This window comes from Chiroxiphia lanceolata, chromosome 15, assembly GCF_009829145.1.
Source record: "Chiroxiphia lanceolata isolate bChiLan1 chromosome 15, bChiLan1.pri, whole genome shotgun sequence".
Lineage (NCBI taxonomy): Eukaryota > Metazoa > Chordata > Aves > Passeriformes > Pipridae > Chiroxiphia > Chiroxiphia lanceolata.
The window spans coordinates 15,453,881-15,470,459 of NC_045651.1; the positions used below are offsets into that span (position 1 = coordinate 15,453,881).

Below are 16,579 nucleotides of genomic sequence, written 5' to 3' on the forward strand. Positions count from 1 at the left end.
TTAAAGGTAATAAGTACTCCAGAGCCAGGTTTAAACGTGGTTTAAGTACCCCCGGCCCCAGGGCAACCCCCACCCCGCTCCAGTGCAGAGCTGTCAGGAGCAGTGGCACTGTTCATGGACGTGTCTGAACAGTCACAAACTGAATAGCAACGCTAGACTTACAAAAATAATATACGATAAAAATATGTTAAATATTTATAGTTTTATGTCTGTGTTCATTATTACATGGACTAAAAAAATGCAGCTATGGTGTTTTCACCAGCACAGCAACAGATCCTGCTGGCAGATTAGATGATTCGTATCTCTTTTAATCAACAGTTCAATGCCTAATTGCATCTTAAATTAACATTATAGTGTTTTAAGTATTTTAATTATACTCTGGCAACTCTTGCCTATTGTTTAAAAGCACCCCAAGCCTGAAAGTACTGCAGTTGGGCTGAGTGTGGGCTCTCAGCCTCCTCCTCTCTCCCTTCACTGTGCCCTTGAGTCTGTCAGCACAGCGATCTTCAAGAGGTTAATCCACATTTAGTGTTTGTATTTAAACAGCGGCCCAGCGTTTGTGAACTAAAACTTACATAGCAGGTGTTAATTGAGTGTTAATTTATTTAAATTCCTCCTCGTGGAAGTGATTAAGGGAGGGAGTGTGTCCCTAGTTGTTGGAGAAGTTATTTGATTTTGAGGTAAAAAAAAATAAAAATGAAAAATCGGTAGTTTGCACAGAGTGAGTACTAAAAAAAAAAAAAGGTACCCCTGGGATGATCATTTGCCCTGCAGGAAGCTGTGAACGTGGTAAAGGTCAGGCTGTGTGCTCAGACAGGCTCCCTGACTCCCCACCGACTTCAATGAGGGTGCAGTGTGCTTAGTTCAGAACTAAAGGTGGCTGCAAGGCACCAATTTAAGGACAGCTTTATACACTTAAAAGACTGGACACGAGGGGGACGACTTGTGTGAAAGAGAAGGAGCAGAAAAACGTGAGATCCAGAAGGTAGGGGAAAAAAAAAGAAAGAAGGAAAGAACTGGAAGCTGAACTGATAAAAGCAGAGGAATAAATCTCATTGCCCGTGCCAAGTAACTTAATAGTGCTGTGCCCAGCACTGCAAGGTGTTAGAAACCAGCTTTTCTGTCCTGCTTCAGTTTACTTTCTAAGAATGGTGACTTGCTGTGACTGGTCAGGTTCTCCTTAGTTGCTTGAGTCATGCAGGAAAAAATGTCTAGAAGGAGAGTTAAGAATATTTTGCTTATTTATTAAGGACACTTAAAAGCTACTTAAAAGGCCTGCCAGTATAGTTAGTGCCTGAAGCCTTTTCTTTTGCTTGGATTAAGTTCCTTTAATGAAGTTAATAATCAGCATAGATTTTGTTCTGCTCCTTAAAGGCTGTTGAGGAGGACACACTGTAATCTGCAGGTATAAAGGGATCAGAAAGGAGTAGTGAGAGTCTTCTTGACTTGCATTTTCTGGCTTTTGTGGAGTGGCTGTTACTAAGCAATAACTGGGTAAGAGTACAAGAGTTTTGTTCATTTTAAAGTTATTCCCAGTAATGGGTTTGTTCTGTCATCACTGTTGGTATTTGCCTTTGGTAATACAGTTGCAACCACATATGCTACATGAGAGAGTTATATGCTAAATCTGACTAAAAAGACATTTTACAGCCAGTCATTAGCCATGATTGCTGAGTCTGAGGTAACAGCAACATTTACAATGCTGTGTCCCATTCATAATGATGTTTCAAAGCACGTGGCAATAAGTCTGTGGGCTTTAAAGATATTTAAATGCTCATAGATGGGTATATTTTAGTAGGTATATGGGTATATTGAGATGTGTCCAAAGTCTGGTTCAGCACTGCTGTCAGTCAAAAGCAATCTGCAGCTCTGTATACTAGTTAATGTTTTATATTTTAAAAAGCTATTACATAGCTGATTTTGATGGCATGTTATATCCCTTCATGCAGTGGGGTCTGCTTAGTGTCCCAGCTGATTTCCCTGGAGCAAGCCTGGATTTCATGGAAGCCAAACTGAGAGCCTCCTCTTAGTGATCTGCAAGTTATTGAAGCAAACCCAGTTTTACTCAGTGATTTAGCGAAATAATTCCTGTGCATGGATACATCCATATTGAAATGTGATCTCTCCTCTAGTGAAATTTGGAGGGAGGGTGTTCAGAATTGTTAAAATAACCGGTTTAGTTAAAATGGCTGAGCACATCCAAAAATAATCTGTACCACAGGGAATGCTCTCTGTCACGGACAGCCGTTTACACAGGCTGTAACAGGATCACTGCAGTTCCAGGCTGGAATTCAGCTGGGAGAGGAGCCACACGTCTGCCTCGGAGCTCCCACTGCCACAAACAGGGCTGAGGAAACTCCTCTGCGGGGCTTGGATGTCTGTTCTGAACTGTCACCCTTTGAGGTCACCTTTCTGCCCCTAAACCCCTGAGAAACCCTACAGAAGTGGGGATGGCATTGCCAATATGTGTGCTCTAATTTATTTTGCTTCTCTGGAAAAATCAAACACGATAACTGATAATGCAGTAAGTGCACAGCGACTTGAGAGCTGCATTTGGGATGGAAATTGCATCAAGTCTTGTTATAAGATGCAACACTTTATTACTGTGGGGAAATCTCCATCTCCTGAGTGGGGAGTGTCCTTGCCATGCCATGGGACAGTTTTCATCCAGTGGGTCACTGGTTCAGTACTTCCCCTCCACAGGTGCTTTGGAGGTACCATCTGCACTGTGCTACCAGCACCTTGAGTTTTACTGCTGTCTTTCAGAATAAGAAACAGAAACATGAGGTGATGCCACTTGGCCAAGGCTACAGAGGAAGGAGGTGGCAACAGAATTGTACCCTGACGTTTCCCAGGTATTGTGATCTTTGTCTCGTGCTCTGCTGTGGAGCCAAAGGTCTTCTACAGACTAGGATTTGAGGTGATGCCTTTAAATTACTTACAGATAGGCTGTTCTGACAGTGCCATCAGGCACTTACCTGAGCCTTTGGGTAATGACACATTGTCAAATCGAGCCTGTGTAGCTGGGCTGGTGTTACACATTGCCATTGTCACACAGGCAAACAGCTCAAGTGACTGCATGGGCCTGTTCCCCCATCAGGGTAAGGGACACCGGAGCTTTGCAGCTGAGTCACTGGAGCGTTCATCCCGTAACTGTTGTAAAAAACTAACCCAGGGATGTGATTTTTTTTCTTTGTCTTACCGCAGAGGTGAAGCCTGAGGAGAGTTTTCATAAGCTCCTTGAAAGTCTTCAGCTTGGCCCTTGGAGTTCATCTGACCAAAGCTGGTGGCTGCTGCTCGACTGCCCAGCCCCGGGGTCTCTGGGCTGTAGGATGGGAGGCCAGATGCCCCTCGGTCCTTGGCTCCTGCCTGGCTGTTCCTGGGGAAGGTGGGTTTCTTCATGGTGACCTGCACAGCTGGCCTGTGGGCAGCACCTGAAAAGCTCTCCAGCTCTTTTGCTCCTGGAAGCAGAATTGTCCCCAAGTCAGGTAGGAAGCGGTGGTGGTTCACCAACACAACACCTGCAATAACAGGGGGGCAGGAGACTGGAATGTCTGAGCAGGTGGATGAGAGCTCAGCCTGCCTGGGCTCTGCAGTAACCAAAACCTGCCCAGCTGCATTAGACAACCCTCCCTTCTCACCAGGGCTGCTGAGCTTGGGATGCATGAAAAGTGCTGTTCTGTTTGCAGGTGGCCTTCAGTACAAGCCAGGCAGGTCAGGTGTTACAATAAACAACATACAGACACAGCCCATGTGTTGGACCACGCTGGAATCCCTGAAGGGATGAAGCTCAGGGATGAAATTCCTCTGTGAGAAGGAACATCATCTCCACATTGACCCAGGTAGAAGAGGGATGAAAAGGAGAAACACAGAACAACTAACATCCAACTTTGAAAGGTACCCAAGAACTTGATTGCATTTTTGGGGCGTTTCTCTTCTCTTGAGCCTACAAAATTGTTTGACTCTGGCTTCTGCTTGGCAAATATCTGTGGTTCTGCCTGGTGTTGAGCTGCAGCAAATTCTTTTGTGCTTAGTTGCTCAACAGAGAAATCCATGTGCTTACCTGGGGAAACAGAGAGATGAGCACTGGATGCTGCAGATCCAAATTCATTTTCAGCAACGCATTTAAATATTCCAGAGTCTTCTGGAAAAGCTTCTGTAATAACCAGGGTGCAGACTTCCTCTGAAATAACAAATTCAGGCGTGATGTTGTACCAGAGAGCCAATGTTAACCCATAGGAATTGGTCCTTGCAGGAGGAGTGTGACTTAGTGATGGGATTTGGCATCAGTAAAGTGCAAAATAGTGATGTATAGGGCATAGGATGTTAAGAGATTCAGAAGGAACAAAAAATGAAGGAAGACTCTTTTTTCCTGTGATATTAATTAAACAAGGTACATTTTTTGTAGTGGATTTTTTGTGGGTTTTTTTGTTTGTTTTTTTTTTTGGCTGATTGGGGTTTTTTTTTTTTTGCTAAATTCTGTCTTCTCTTGCACAAGTTTAAACCCCATACAAGATTATAATTCAGAATGGTGGATATGTTTTCCCTTAGCACAGGGTGCTCTTCACTGACTTAATTAAAGAGGATTGATACCTTTTTCATTGTGTTGTGAAAAAACTCAGGGCCTTTTGGGTGCTGAATGTTGTCTTCTGACCACCCTTTGGACTTTGTTGTTATATCTTGATGGGAAATCCTGAGTGTGAGGTACTTAACTGATGGAATGTCTAACACAAAATGCACAGTGCACTTACCAGGAACTGCTGATGAACAAGCCTCTGCTCAAAATAAGAGAGAAAAAATTTGAATGGTTATAAGGACAGAATGGAAAAAAAGCCCTTCAACCCTCACTCCCTTCCCCACCTCAGCTGTCACCCTGGTTACAAAGGAACCATCTCCCTTTGTGTCCATCAAGAGAAATACCATCTGGATAGGGAAAGCTCAGGTTTGGCTGGGGAACCCGGGGGTACAAACACCTCTCCACTGAGGTGACATGGAAAGAGCTCCTCTGACTTTGGAGTTAGTTGCTGTGAATTTGGCATGCTGGAGCTCTGGCCTCATGCCTGGGAGAATCAGAAATTGTTTAAAATTTATATATCTATATCTATATATCTATATATCTATATATCTGTATATCTATGTCTTTTCCCCCTGAGTTCATCAGTAGTTCTAACACATGGTGACAATGCCTCCATGGCTCAGCAGTACTGTCATTAATAACTAACAGTGTGGAATCTCCTCCCGTTGTGCCTGACCCTCTCATGCGTTGCCAGAGGAAGTGCAGACTCTGTCCAGCCTGTGACTTCAGGTCATCTGATACTCGTAAACTTAACTCTGCCTCTGTGAACGTGTACAATCTCCTGATTTTTATAGCAGTTCTTCTTCCTGTCTCATCACTGTCCCAGTAAAATGACATCAAGCAGATGTAGCAGCACCTACTTTTTCGCAGGATTCGGAAATCAGCAGAATCTCTGATCTGATCATATTCTCTGTACCAGTGAACCTGTAAGGTGGGTGTAGAGTGAATTCGACATTCAAACACCACCAACTGACCCTTCGTAGCCCTTATGTTTTGCAGACCCTGGAGGAGAAAAATATTTCTGTTAAATGTCTGATCCAAGTATTTCCCCATCAAAGCGATTATTAGGAAATGATACATCCTTCAGGGAAGAAGATGGTCTCATGCCCCTATTTTTATTTCACTTACAAGAGTTGATTTAATTCTAAATGCATTTGCAGTGGGTTGTGAGGGGAGGTTTTTTTCCCCAGTAAACCAGTGCTCATTAAAGCCTCGCTTGTGCAGTTAAATAAAGATACAAACACAGGAAAAAACATCTATTCCAGTGGATGTAGCATTATAAGGGAAGCTACTGTGTGAGAGGTTTCCACTTCAGCCTCCCTTGCAGGAAACAAATAAGATGAATTCACATAGTTCTGTCTGGATCATTTACCAAGTAAGGCATTAATTTGATGGTTACCACCAACGAAGTACGTTGGCTTTTTTGAGTTGTGCATGAACCAATGTTCCAGCCTAGAAATAGCTTCTGATGGAACAAGAAAACCCACAGTCTAGTGCTGGTAGCTGCAGAGCAAGCTCTGTTGTTCAGGCAGGCTGTGTTCTTTACCTTTGTGAACACGGGCGTGCTCCCGTAGGCAGACCCGGTCAGGCTCCCCGAGGGACTCTGCATCTGGATGGCAAAGAAAGGGGACATTTACAGGTTGAATTCTCCTTAGGCACAAACCTGGCTGTGTGGCTGGCACTTTGAAAGAGAAGAAGATTCAGAGTGTTTTATCTGTTGTTCACGTCCCAGGCTGATAAATACCCCTTGGAGAGCCTCCGTTCAAGTGCTTCAAGAAGAAATAACTCCTTGGCCTGTGAGCATCAAGTTAGCAGGAAGAGGGGCTGATAACCAGTAAGAGTTGCTTAGAACTTTAAGGCAATTACTTGCCAACATCTTGCAGTCTCTATGTGAAGATGAGTGCTGTTTGCCAGTAGTTGCCCCCTTCTACAGGGATCCTGACATGTTTTAGTTGATCCCAGGTCTAGTGCTCTCTGGCTTGTGTGGTTTCTGTGGTAGCTACAGTGAGGCTGAATGTAGAGAAATGAGCAGGATCTTTGGTACTCTGTCCTGACATCCTGCTTTACAGCTCAGCTGACACAGAGGTTACAATAAGGCCTCTGATTAAGCAAGAAAAGCAGTTTTAAGATGATCAAATATTTGTAGTGGAAGATACGTCCTTGTGCCATGGTGGAGTATTGATGTGCACTCATATCTTTCTCATTTAGCTTTGAAACCATGTGTCTTGCATAAAAATATGCAAATGAAGTGCTTGGGTTTTTGTTGTGACATTGGTCTTTTTTTTATAATCTTTTCTCTGAAATAACCCAAATTATCAGCTCTTTCCCTCCCAGACTGAGTTAAAGTGCAAGTTTGCCTCTAGGTGTTCTGACCTCCCCAGCTCTTGGTCAAGTGTGTGTTCTAAACAAACTATCTGTTCTGAAGTGAATCTTTGAAGTGTGGCAGCTCCTTGAGCATTTCCAGCCCTGTCACCTGCTCCATCAATTCTCTTGGCAATTCTGACTGGGAAATGGTCCAAGCCAGAAAGCCCTTTTCTAGATCTTGGGGTCCAGATATTAATATTCATGATGACCCTTGCCTCCTAGTCACTTGCTGAAGATGAGCTTGAGCTGATCCTTGCAAAATATTTCTAGAATGCTGTAAATAATGATTTAAAACGTGTAGCCTGCTCTTTGAAGGTCAATAGATAAGGCTGAATTAAAGGGGTGTAACTCTGGCTGCTGGAGACTGCATTGGCTGAGGAACCAGTGGACAGCAAAACATTGGTGGCTTTCTGCTTTTTCCCAGTGTGTGTGTAAAAATAAACAAGGCAGGAGGGAACCAGAGACTTCAGGAGGACGAGTATACTCGATCCAATAATCTTTATACTTACTGTGACATTCCTCTGGCCCTGACAGGATGCTGAGACTTGTAAGGAGGCTTAGCCTTTGGATTTATCCTAAGAACCTGGAGAGGCAAACATAAAGCAGTGTGTGTTTAGAACTATCTCCTTTTCCTTACAACGCAGAGATGACTCTGTTTTGTGAACTGAGCATATGCTGGTTGGAGAGCTGGTGCAGAGAAAAGAGAAGCATCTTAAATATTTGACAGTTAGGCTCAGGTCACCTTCAAAACATGGAGACAATTAATCAAGTGAGCACAGGGCCCCAGGTACAGTTACCCACCTACTTGGACCACCCGTGGCCTTCACAGTTCTATCTGTTGCTCTTGATTTATAAGTATCTCTCAAGCAGCTCAAGGATGGCTCCTGTCCAGGGTTATATCATGAGGCCATCAACAGGGCTGTGCCGTGATGCAATGGCTGCTGGATAATCCCAAACCCTCGAGTGTGGGAGGAGGGCCTGGGAAGCCAAAGTTATTGAGTTGCCCTGGGTTCCCAGCACAAACCAGTCCTGGCTGGACTGCACCACAGATTCCTGGGATGCTGACTGCCCTGACGCCTTCCCATCTATCAGGGGACAGTTGGTACAGTCAGTTTTCGGGACCTGTAGAATTGGATGATTTGTTTTTTCTCTTTTGCCTCCTGAGAAAAAGGGTGATGAAAAATCAGACGTGCGGATTATGAAAGGAGCTCCTGGGCTGACACATCTGCTTTAAAGGTTGTTCCATGTGCCTGAGACAGCATTAACAAAACTGCACCGGAGGGTCATCACCTCCTCTTTTTCTGTACAACAGAAGAGTTCATTCTCCTTAGAACTGCTACCACTTTTCATGTTCCACTGTTTTTCCAATCCATGACCAGTCTGGAATCAGGCAAGACATGCACAGAAGGCACAGAGGTGCCTCTTACCAAGAGCATGTGAAGTGGTCAGGGGGGACTGTGGCAATCTGTGGTTTAAGACCAAGGCACAGTGAGGAATTGCAGGAAGCTTGCTCAGAAAGGTTGGATGCTCTGCATCTGTGGTGAGAAGGGAGACCTTGGAGAGAGGTTGCTCTACTGAACTGAATAAAAACAGCTCCTGACAAGTTTCCAGCATGATAAAAGAGGCACTGAACTCTAGCACTAAGCAGGAATAGCACTAGCTTATGAATTTGTGCTCAAGACAGTTGCTCAGTTGCGTGGCATTAGTTCCTCGATGCCACGATTGCTGCTAAGACCTTCTGACGTGGCAGAGGCCATGGCCAAAGATGATGGCTGTCAGTGTTGCAAGTGTGCCTGGACTGATGCCCTGCAGCACACGGGGCAGGCAGTGCTCATACAGTAAATACAGGCAGCCATATGTGGGCTGCTGCAGCTGCCAGGGCTTGAGGAAGGCTGGGCTGACCTCCTGTTGGAGCAGATCCTGTGAGTTCAGCTGAGAGGAGACCCCATCACTGGGAAAGTCTGTCTGTGCTTGGAAATCCACTTTGCTGCAGCACCCTGGTTTGCAGACAAACTCATCCTTCACACACTGGTTCATGTTAGATGCTCTGTTCTCATCTCCTGTTGTGTGGTCCTTCCATTTCACAGTTTGTTTCTCATGAGCGTGTTGGATACTTTCACTGTTAATACTGGATTTGGGCAAAGGAGAGTTCATGGGAACAGATGAAAGGCTTGTGACCTTCACTGCTGGAACAGTCACTGTTTTAGTCTGAATTTCCTGATTTAGGTTGAGACCTAATGACATTAGGGCTTAGGATATTTGGTAAACCAGGAGACTTTCAAGCATGCTGAACGTGGTGGCTGGTGCTCCTTTAAAGGGCAGAGTGGGTTTGGGATAATAAATGTGCTGAGAGCATTTGGACACTGGCTCAAGTGCTGACCAGCCCTGATGCTACTAATTGGTTTCACATGATGGAAATAGTGGGCTTCTGTGCCAGGACAAAGCTGTCCCATGTGTGTGGCTGTCCAGCTTTGCAGTAAAAATGAGAGGAGATAATTCATCTTCCAAGAAGACCCTGGAAGGTCACTCTCTCTGTTTTCTCTCTGACATATCTCCTTTTCTTTATGAGTGATGTTCCAGGCTTCTCTCTCTGTTCTCAGACTCTTGAGATTCTGATCTTGTGTCCTGCTGAGCAATGTGTGTGACATGTCCCTCTGTCCATGTTTCCCTTGCTCAGCAAAGAGACTCCCTACAGCAGGTTAGCAGACCTTCTGCCCTGTGAGGGTGGGGAGGCCCTGGCACAGGTTGCCCAGAGAAGCTGTGGCTGCCCCATCCCTGAAAGTGTCCAAGACCAGGTTGGACGGGGCTTGGAGCAGCCTGGGATAGTGGAAGGTGTCCCTGCCCATGGCTCAGGGGGTGGAACTCGAGGATATTCAAGGTCTCTTCCAACCCAAACCATTCTGTGATTTTATGAAGCTGTGAAAAGTCGTCACCGTACAATTTATGCCCTTGAAAGAATATCTAGCCCAGGTTTTACCTTGGTGAGTCATTCCAGCAGTCCCAGTGTCTCATGTAAATGTCAACCTTTACTTAGTGTAACTCTAGATCTTTGTGAAGTGGATGGAATTAGACTCAGCCAAATGAAGAGCCCGAGGACCTTTGCAACCCAACACCAGAATGATTACAAGGTACATACAGATCACGCTGCTGACACAAACCATAGTGACGACATTCTGGAATTACCTGAATAGTTGACATGGCTGCAGAATTATGCTATATGCAACACTAGGACAAATTTAACACAGGGTTAGGAAAGTATTAAAGCTTTATGGAGCCCTTTTGCCAGGTGTTTAGATCATGGAAAACACATTAAATCTCTTTTAGGAACAAGACGAGCATCTGCTGGATCTGAAATACACTGCATTGCAAAGAGAGTGTGTAGGGGGGAGGAGAACATTTAAAAATTGACACTTAGAAGTGAGGCAGAGCTAGACTGCATCATCACATTAATGTACCAGCATGTCTTTTACTTAGAAAACAGGTTTGAATAGATATATAGGATAACAACCTTCAGTCAGTTTGAAAGAGATCCGTTTTGCAAGCCATCTGCACATACCTGATGGTGCTGCTCATTCTCACAGAGGTGTTCAAGCTTTGGGAGCCTGTGCTAGACACTTGGATATCTTATGGCACTATAGGACTTAACAGTTATGTGAACATAGGTCTGGTGGGAACGAGGCTTTCCCAAAGGCAGTGGGCTGGAGAGAGCTCTGTCTGGAGCTGTATTCCTTCTGTGCCATATGGCTAAACAGGGAAATTGTCACCCCTTCAGCAGTGAGCTTTCTAGTTGTGAGTTACTTGGTGGTGTGAATATGTGATTAGAACGTGGCTTCTCTGTTGCTCCTGGGGTGTGAATAACGAGACTCCTGTAGGAAGTGAGAAAGGAGTGATTTTGTTTGTTTCTCTTCCTACACTCCAAGGATCCTGAGAAGGTCGGTTCGGTTTCAGGGAAATTTGTGATTTGTGGAACGATTTCTTAAAATGACTGCTCTTCAGGTGGGGAGTGGGGCAGGTTTGCATCAGCTGGGATATTCTGAAAATAATCAAATAGCTGTAGGAGGTTATTGCAGCCATCGACAAGGTATTCAGAGAAACTGCAGAATCCTGGTCGGATGTGAAGCTTGCTGAGAGTCTTTCTAAATTGCAGAAATGCAGCTGAACACTGTTTGAAAGACCATTTTTTGGTAGCGAATTTTCAGAACATGTAGCACCAGGGAGCACTCTTTCAGAGGCTCGTTTTCTGGGAATTCAGTTTTTAATGCCTCCCATCGAGCAGGTCAGAGATTTACATCTCAAAAATTGTGTCCAGCACTCCTGTGGGCATTTTCATATGTATTGGGGAAGGGGGGGGAGAAGGTGAGCTGGCTTTCAAGGACAGGCTCCCTGGAGAACAGCATGGCTGTTGAAATGTGTGTGCTGTGCTCCATGCTTCAAAGTCTTTGCTAAGTTTAAGATGAGTTTGTCCATTTTACAGAGAAAAAGAAAAGAACATCCCCACTGAGAGTGTAATGGTGTTTGGGCAGTGCTAACCTTAATATAGAAGAGAGCACAGTAAAAACTTAATTTTGGAATTAATTAAGGCGCATCCCTGATGAGATGGGATGTTTTACCAACACCCCCAGTGTATGGCTCACGTGGCTGTGAAGCCTGTGGGATGTTGGTGCCTGAAGGGGTGCACATCCTCGGGGGGGGGGGTTTCTGCTCACGGGCGCATGTCCCACTCCAAGTGCAGAGTGAAGAGATGGGGCTGCAATATCTCTCCCTTCAAATCACCTTTTGGTTGCCTTGAAGGTGCCCTGGGAGGGGAGCAGAGCTCCCTGGTGAGGCTCGGGGGCCGCCTAGTGAGAGGCACTGCAGGAGCCCCAGCAGCCCTGTGGGACAGGCTGGGACAGACAGGCCCTTCATCCAGCGGCTGGGAACGGCTCACACCCCAGGGCTGAGAGGGAATTAATTTTATCCCTCGCATTACATGCCTCTTCTGACTACAGCTGTTTCTCAGGGCCGGAAAATCCTGGCTTTCCCTCCCCTTACTTGGATAACAGCTGAACTGCCGACAGATATTGGACACTTAAGTCAAACTGGAGTTCCTAGAACCCAGTGACTAAATCCCCTTTTAAGCACCGACATTAAAAGACACCTAGGGCTTATTTTAAGAGATGCTAAGCTTCCACTTGAAACCATGAGCCTCCATACTTGTTAAAGTAAGTAGATTCATGTCAAACAGAAATCCTGGTCATTTGCTTCCTTTCTTCCCCATAAAAAAATCCCCAACCCTGCCCCACTTCTTTGCATGGCCGAGCATTACAGAGATGTAGTAGGATTTTGAGGCCAGGCTGCCTGACACGTGAGCACTGCAGGTCCTGGGGCATGTAGTGCATGAAGACACTGGTGCCCACAAGTATAACCTGAAGAGTGTGTGCAGGTGAGAGTAAAGGCAATAGTATTTGAGGAGTTCCTGGGCATCCTGTGCCACCTGTGCTCTCTGCTGCCCGTGCTGTGTGTACCTTTGGCATTCACCCTGCACAGGCACACCCAGTGGCTGTGGTTGGTGGAGGTCGGGGGTCCTTTGTGTGAACCCCAGGGACAAGGATTCAGTGCCGTGGAAAGAATTTTCTTGCCAGAAGCTGGAAATGCTATTTCTGCAGCCAGGATGCTGGAACAAAGCTAGACTAAATTCTTTCCCGAAAGCTGAGGGGAAACATCCACAGGCTCACTGTCTGATGGATCAGTGCTTCCTAGGAATCCTGTGTTAATGCTGAGCAGGTGCACTGAGGCAATGCTGGGCTGCACTGGTCAGGTACAAATCCGTGAGCCATCTGAGCCACCATTTCCTCCTCCAGCCTGTACAACCCAGGCTGTGTGTGAGCAGGGGATGAATCAAATTCCAGCTCTCCCTTTCACTGCCTACTGCTGGAGGATGCTTTCCCCATTCCCCCATGGATACCTGCAGTGAATAACGCAGCAGAGACCCACTCACAACACGAAAACCCAGGGTCTTTTTTTTAAGGTAGAAAATATGCCAGTGCTCTGTTCAGCCAGAGAGTGACCCTGCACCATGATCCAGTGGTGACCCTGCTGTGTGTCCCGAGCAGGATTAAGTTCCCAGGGCCAAGGAGGAGAGCAAGCAGCCCGGGCAGCCCCACGCTGCATGGGGGGCACACCTTCCAAGGAGACGGCTGTCATTCCAGCAGGCTTAGGAGGAGACCGGGGCTGTGTGGCCAGTGCATGTGGCTGTGTGTGACTCAGGGCTTTGCTATCTGGAGCCCCGAGGATGACTTGCTGTTTCACGTTTGCTCTTCCCGCAGAACGCGGCGCGTTCTGATCTCTGCTGGCCACAGACCTCACCTGCTGCCCGTGCTCCTCCCCCAGGGAGAAGGAACTTCTGCGAACAGCACTGTAGGAACTGCAGCTCTGACAGCATCCAACACAGCACGGGATGTAATTACCAAAATGGAAAAAGAGATTTTTCTGTCCCAAACCCTCATGATTTTACTTATCTGACTTTAATTGTTTTGAATAGGAACAAAGAGAAATTAAATCCTTAGGTGGGAACGTCTTCCAATAGGATTTCTCTAGACTGACAGCCATAGCCAAGTTGCACTCAGAAGCAGATAGGAATCTGGGGTGGCTTTTGCAGAGCCTGTATAATACTTTTCTCTGAAGTGAAATACATGTAATATAATATTTTTATCTGTGAAAAGCAGCATGTGCCTACTGGAGCTTCTGACATCTCCTGTCACACAGGTGATTACTGACTGGTGGTCTGATGCTTCTGCCATGTAAACCTGATGTCATCAAAGCTGGTGGACCCAGAGATGAACCAAAGCTCCTGAGCCTGCCTGCCCTCTTGTCCCACTGCACCTGAGGCCCCTGAGCTGCCCATGCTGTTGTGACCAGTGCAGAGGCTGCAGGGAAAACACGGGTGAGTGGCTGTCGTGTACCACGGGAGCTTCTTCCAGCCTGTTACCCAACCTGTAATCCTCCAGGTTACCCAACCCCTCACATCTGTGCCCGCAGTGAATTCTGACCTCAAAGTCCTGTCCTGTTCAGCTCCACCAGCACTGCTCACCATCACCACCAGCACTGCTCACCATCACCCAAAATGGGCAGTGCCAGCACTGCCACGGGTGGGGCACAGTCAGTGTGTGAGATCTGAATGTGCACAATTAAACAAGAGCCCGGGGTCCCCCTGCAGTCTGTTTGCTATGGGGAGTGCTGTTTGAAGCTCTCTTGTCTCCAGTTTCCCTGACAAGCCAGGAGATGTTTTTAGCTCAGTGGCCTCTTGATGGAGAAGTGTCTGTCTGGGCCATCCCCCAGTGCTGTGGGGTGTCAGCCTGGGAGTGGGGAGGTGCACATCCAAAGGATGGGGTCTTTGACCACCTCCTGCCCACTTTGGGGCAAAGCTCTTCCCTCTGCTGCCCCCTGAGCAGCAGAGTTATATCAAGTGACTTTAAAATGGTGCTAGAGCAGGCTGTTAGTGCTGTGTGGGAGGGTGGCAGTGAGGGAGCAGAGGGTGCAGATGGAAGTGATGCCAACACAAGGAAGGCATTTTCAGTCATTTTGGCCTTGTGTGGGTCTTGCAGAGGCTGGAGGGTTGCTGTGCACTGGGGCAGAGCTGGGAGCTCTTAAATACTTGTTCTCAGTGCTGTGGTCCAAATCCTATCTCTGATCTCTTCATCAGTGAAGCTGGGGCAGCTTTAGCATCTAAAAGAGAACTTGAGTCTACACCAAGAGCTCTGATTCATCAGCAGCTTGCGTAATTATCCAAAACTGCTGAGAGCCAGAGTGCAGCATGTAACTAAGTCTGGAAGAAGAGCAGTGGTCAGAGCACTGTCAGCCCACTGCATGTGTTGCTGTGTCACCATGAAGCTCAAAGCAGGGATCTACCTGTTGCACTGTAAAATATGGTGGAGAAAACTATTCCAACCTTGGAACTTTTACACAGAATTAATGCATTTTAATCATGCATTTAAGAAGTGCAAATAATTAGAATATAGCTAAGCACTTCAGAGGCATGTCTGCAGAACTAAGGTGTAGACTGTGAAGCAGTTAAAAGTTCCAATTCCCCAAACCATCATTGTTCAAGTTGCCTAAATTAATCTGTCACTGTACAGTCAAAGGAGGCTTTTTATAGGGAAATAATTTTACAAACCCCAAGCCATTTCATAGAAAATTGGGCTGGCAGAAAGCGTTGCATAAAATTAAATCACTCGCACAGATGTTTCTTGAATGAAGAATAAATGCACCCCTGCTCTGGTGGTTATTGTCTGTCTCCAGGAAGCATCAAGACAGGACTGTTCAAGCTCTTGTGACAGTGACATGTGCCATACCCCGTGTCCAGGGAGGGGAAAAGGTTAGTTTAAATGAATATCTGTGGCATTTGGGCTCCCACGAAGTCCCGTGGACCTGGCTGATGCCGGGCAGTGACCTGCCCACTGTCAGGAGCCCACACACGGGGGGGGAGTGGCTGTGCAGCCCAAACCCTGCCAGAAATAGGAGCAGTCTAATTTTAACTGCATGGACAGCATTTGATATGGAAGCAGCTGGTGTCACACAAAACTGGGGGCCTGCCCAGCAACCCGAGTGCTAAAGCAAATATGTTCATTTCCACCCAAAGGCCTGGCTTTAGCTTGCACTTGACTCAGTATAAATCAGAGCTGTAGCTTTGTAACTGTAGATGTACAGTGCCCAAACTCTTAGATCTTAATGCCATTTCCTTAGAAAAGTGAGGCATGACTTATCTATTTTTTTCACCCTGTAATCCATTACATGCCAGTACGTACCTGTTTCTGTCTACAGCTGGGGAAAAGGTTTTCTGGTCATGTTCTCTCTGTTCCCCTCTCATGAAAAGGCTTTCTACAGTGAAAAGTTTATCTAGTGAAAGCCAGCAGTGGTCTGAGCCTTAACTACTGGTAGTCTCTTGATGTGATAGACAACATGCTAATTACTCAAGAGCACATTTAGTGCTCTCAGTGGGTGCTCAGATTGCCATCTTTTTGGCAGCTGAGGCACAAATTTTCTAGGTAGAAAAACCTGAAAAATACAGCAGGGCTTGAATTTTCTGTCTGCTAGAGAGTGGCAGGGGTAGCACGTGCACCAAACTCTAGCTCAAGTGTCCTGTAGGTAACTGATACTGCTTAATTATTGGAAAGTCTCACAAAACCAAAAATGCCTGATCTGGTGTGTACCCAGCTGCTCTGGAAACATGTCACAAATGTGGCTGTGTTCTGGTGGCTGTGAACTCCAGCCTGGGCTGCAACCAGAGCCTGCAGCAGCCCTGGCATTCAGTGAGGGGCTGTCCCCTGCCCTCAGTAGCCTTTGGAAATCAGGAAATGGTGATAGGGAGGCATGTGTGAAGTGAGAGGCGCAGGAGAGCCAGAGCTTTGTCTCTGACTGCCCTCCCTGCCAAAAAAAAAAAAAAGTTTGCTTCTGCTTAGAGAGCTGGTCAGTAAATGCATTTAAAATGTTATAGGTTAAATCAGGAACAGAGGTAGAGGTGAGTTGCAGTTCTTGTCAACAGTATTTGTGGAAAATGGACAAAGTAGCTCTCTCAGGCAGTGAACACACATCACTGAATTTTTTTCCTGCCTTTTGCAACAACAGTGAGGAATTTCTCTAGGAGATAACAGTGTTATGGAC

The 16,579-nt window shown here is 46.2% G+C and overlaps 1 long non-coding RNA gene across 3 annotated transcripts in view; it reads left to right on the forward strand.

The window, feature by feature from the left end:
* The window catches only part of LOC116794350, a 33,200-nt gene that overhangs the window by 1,461 nt on the left and 15,160 nt on the right, over positions 1-16,579 (forward strand). The window contains exons 2-5 of one of the 3 annotated variants that reach the window (XR_004359762.1): positions 2,704-2,855; positions 3,208-3,488; positions 3,690-3,897; positions 13,246-13,862. This is a non-coding gene — a long non-coding RNA (uncharacterized LOC116794350). The remainder of the gene's footprint in view (positions 1-2,703; positions 2,856-3,207; positions 3,489-3,689; positions 3,898-13,245; positions 13,863-16,579) is intronic. The other 2 variants (XR_004359763.1, XR_004359761.1) reach the window with 2 other exon arrangements.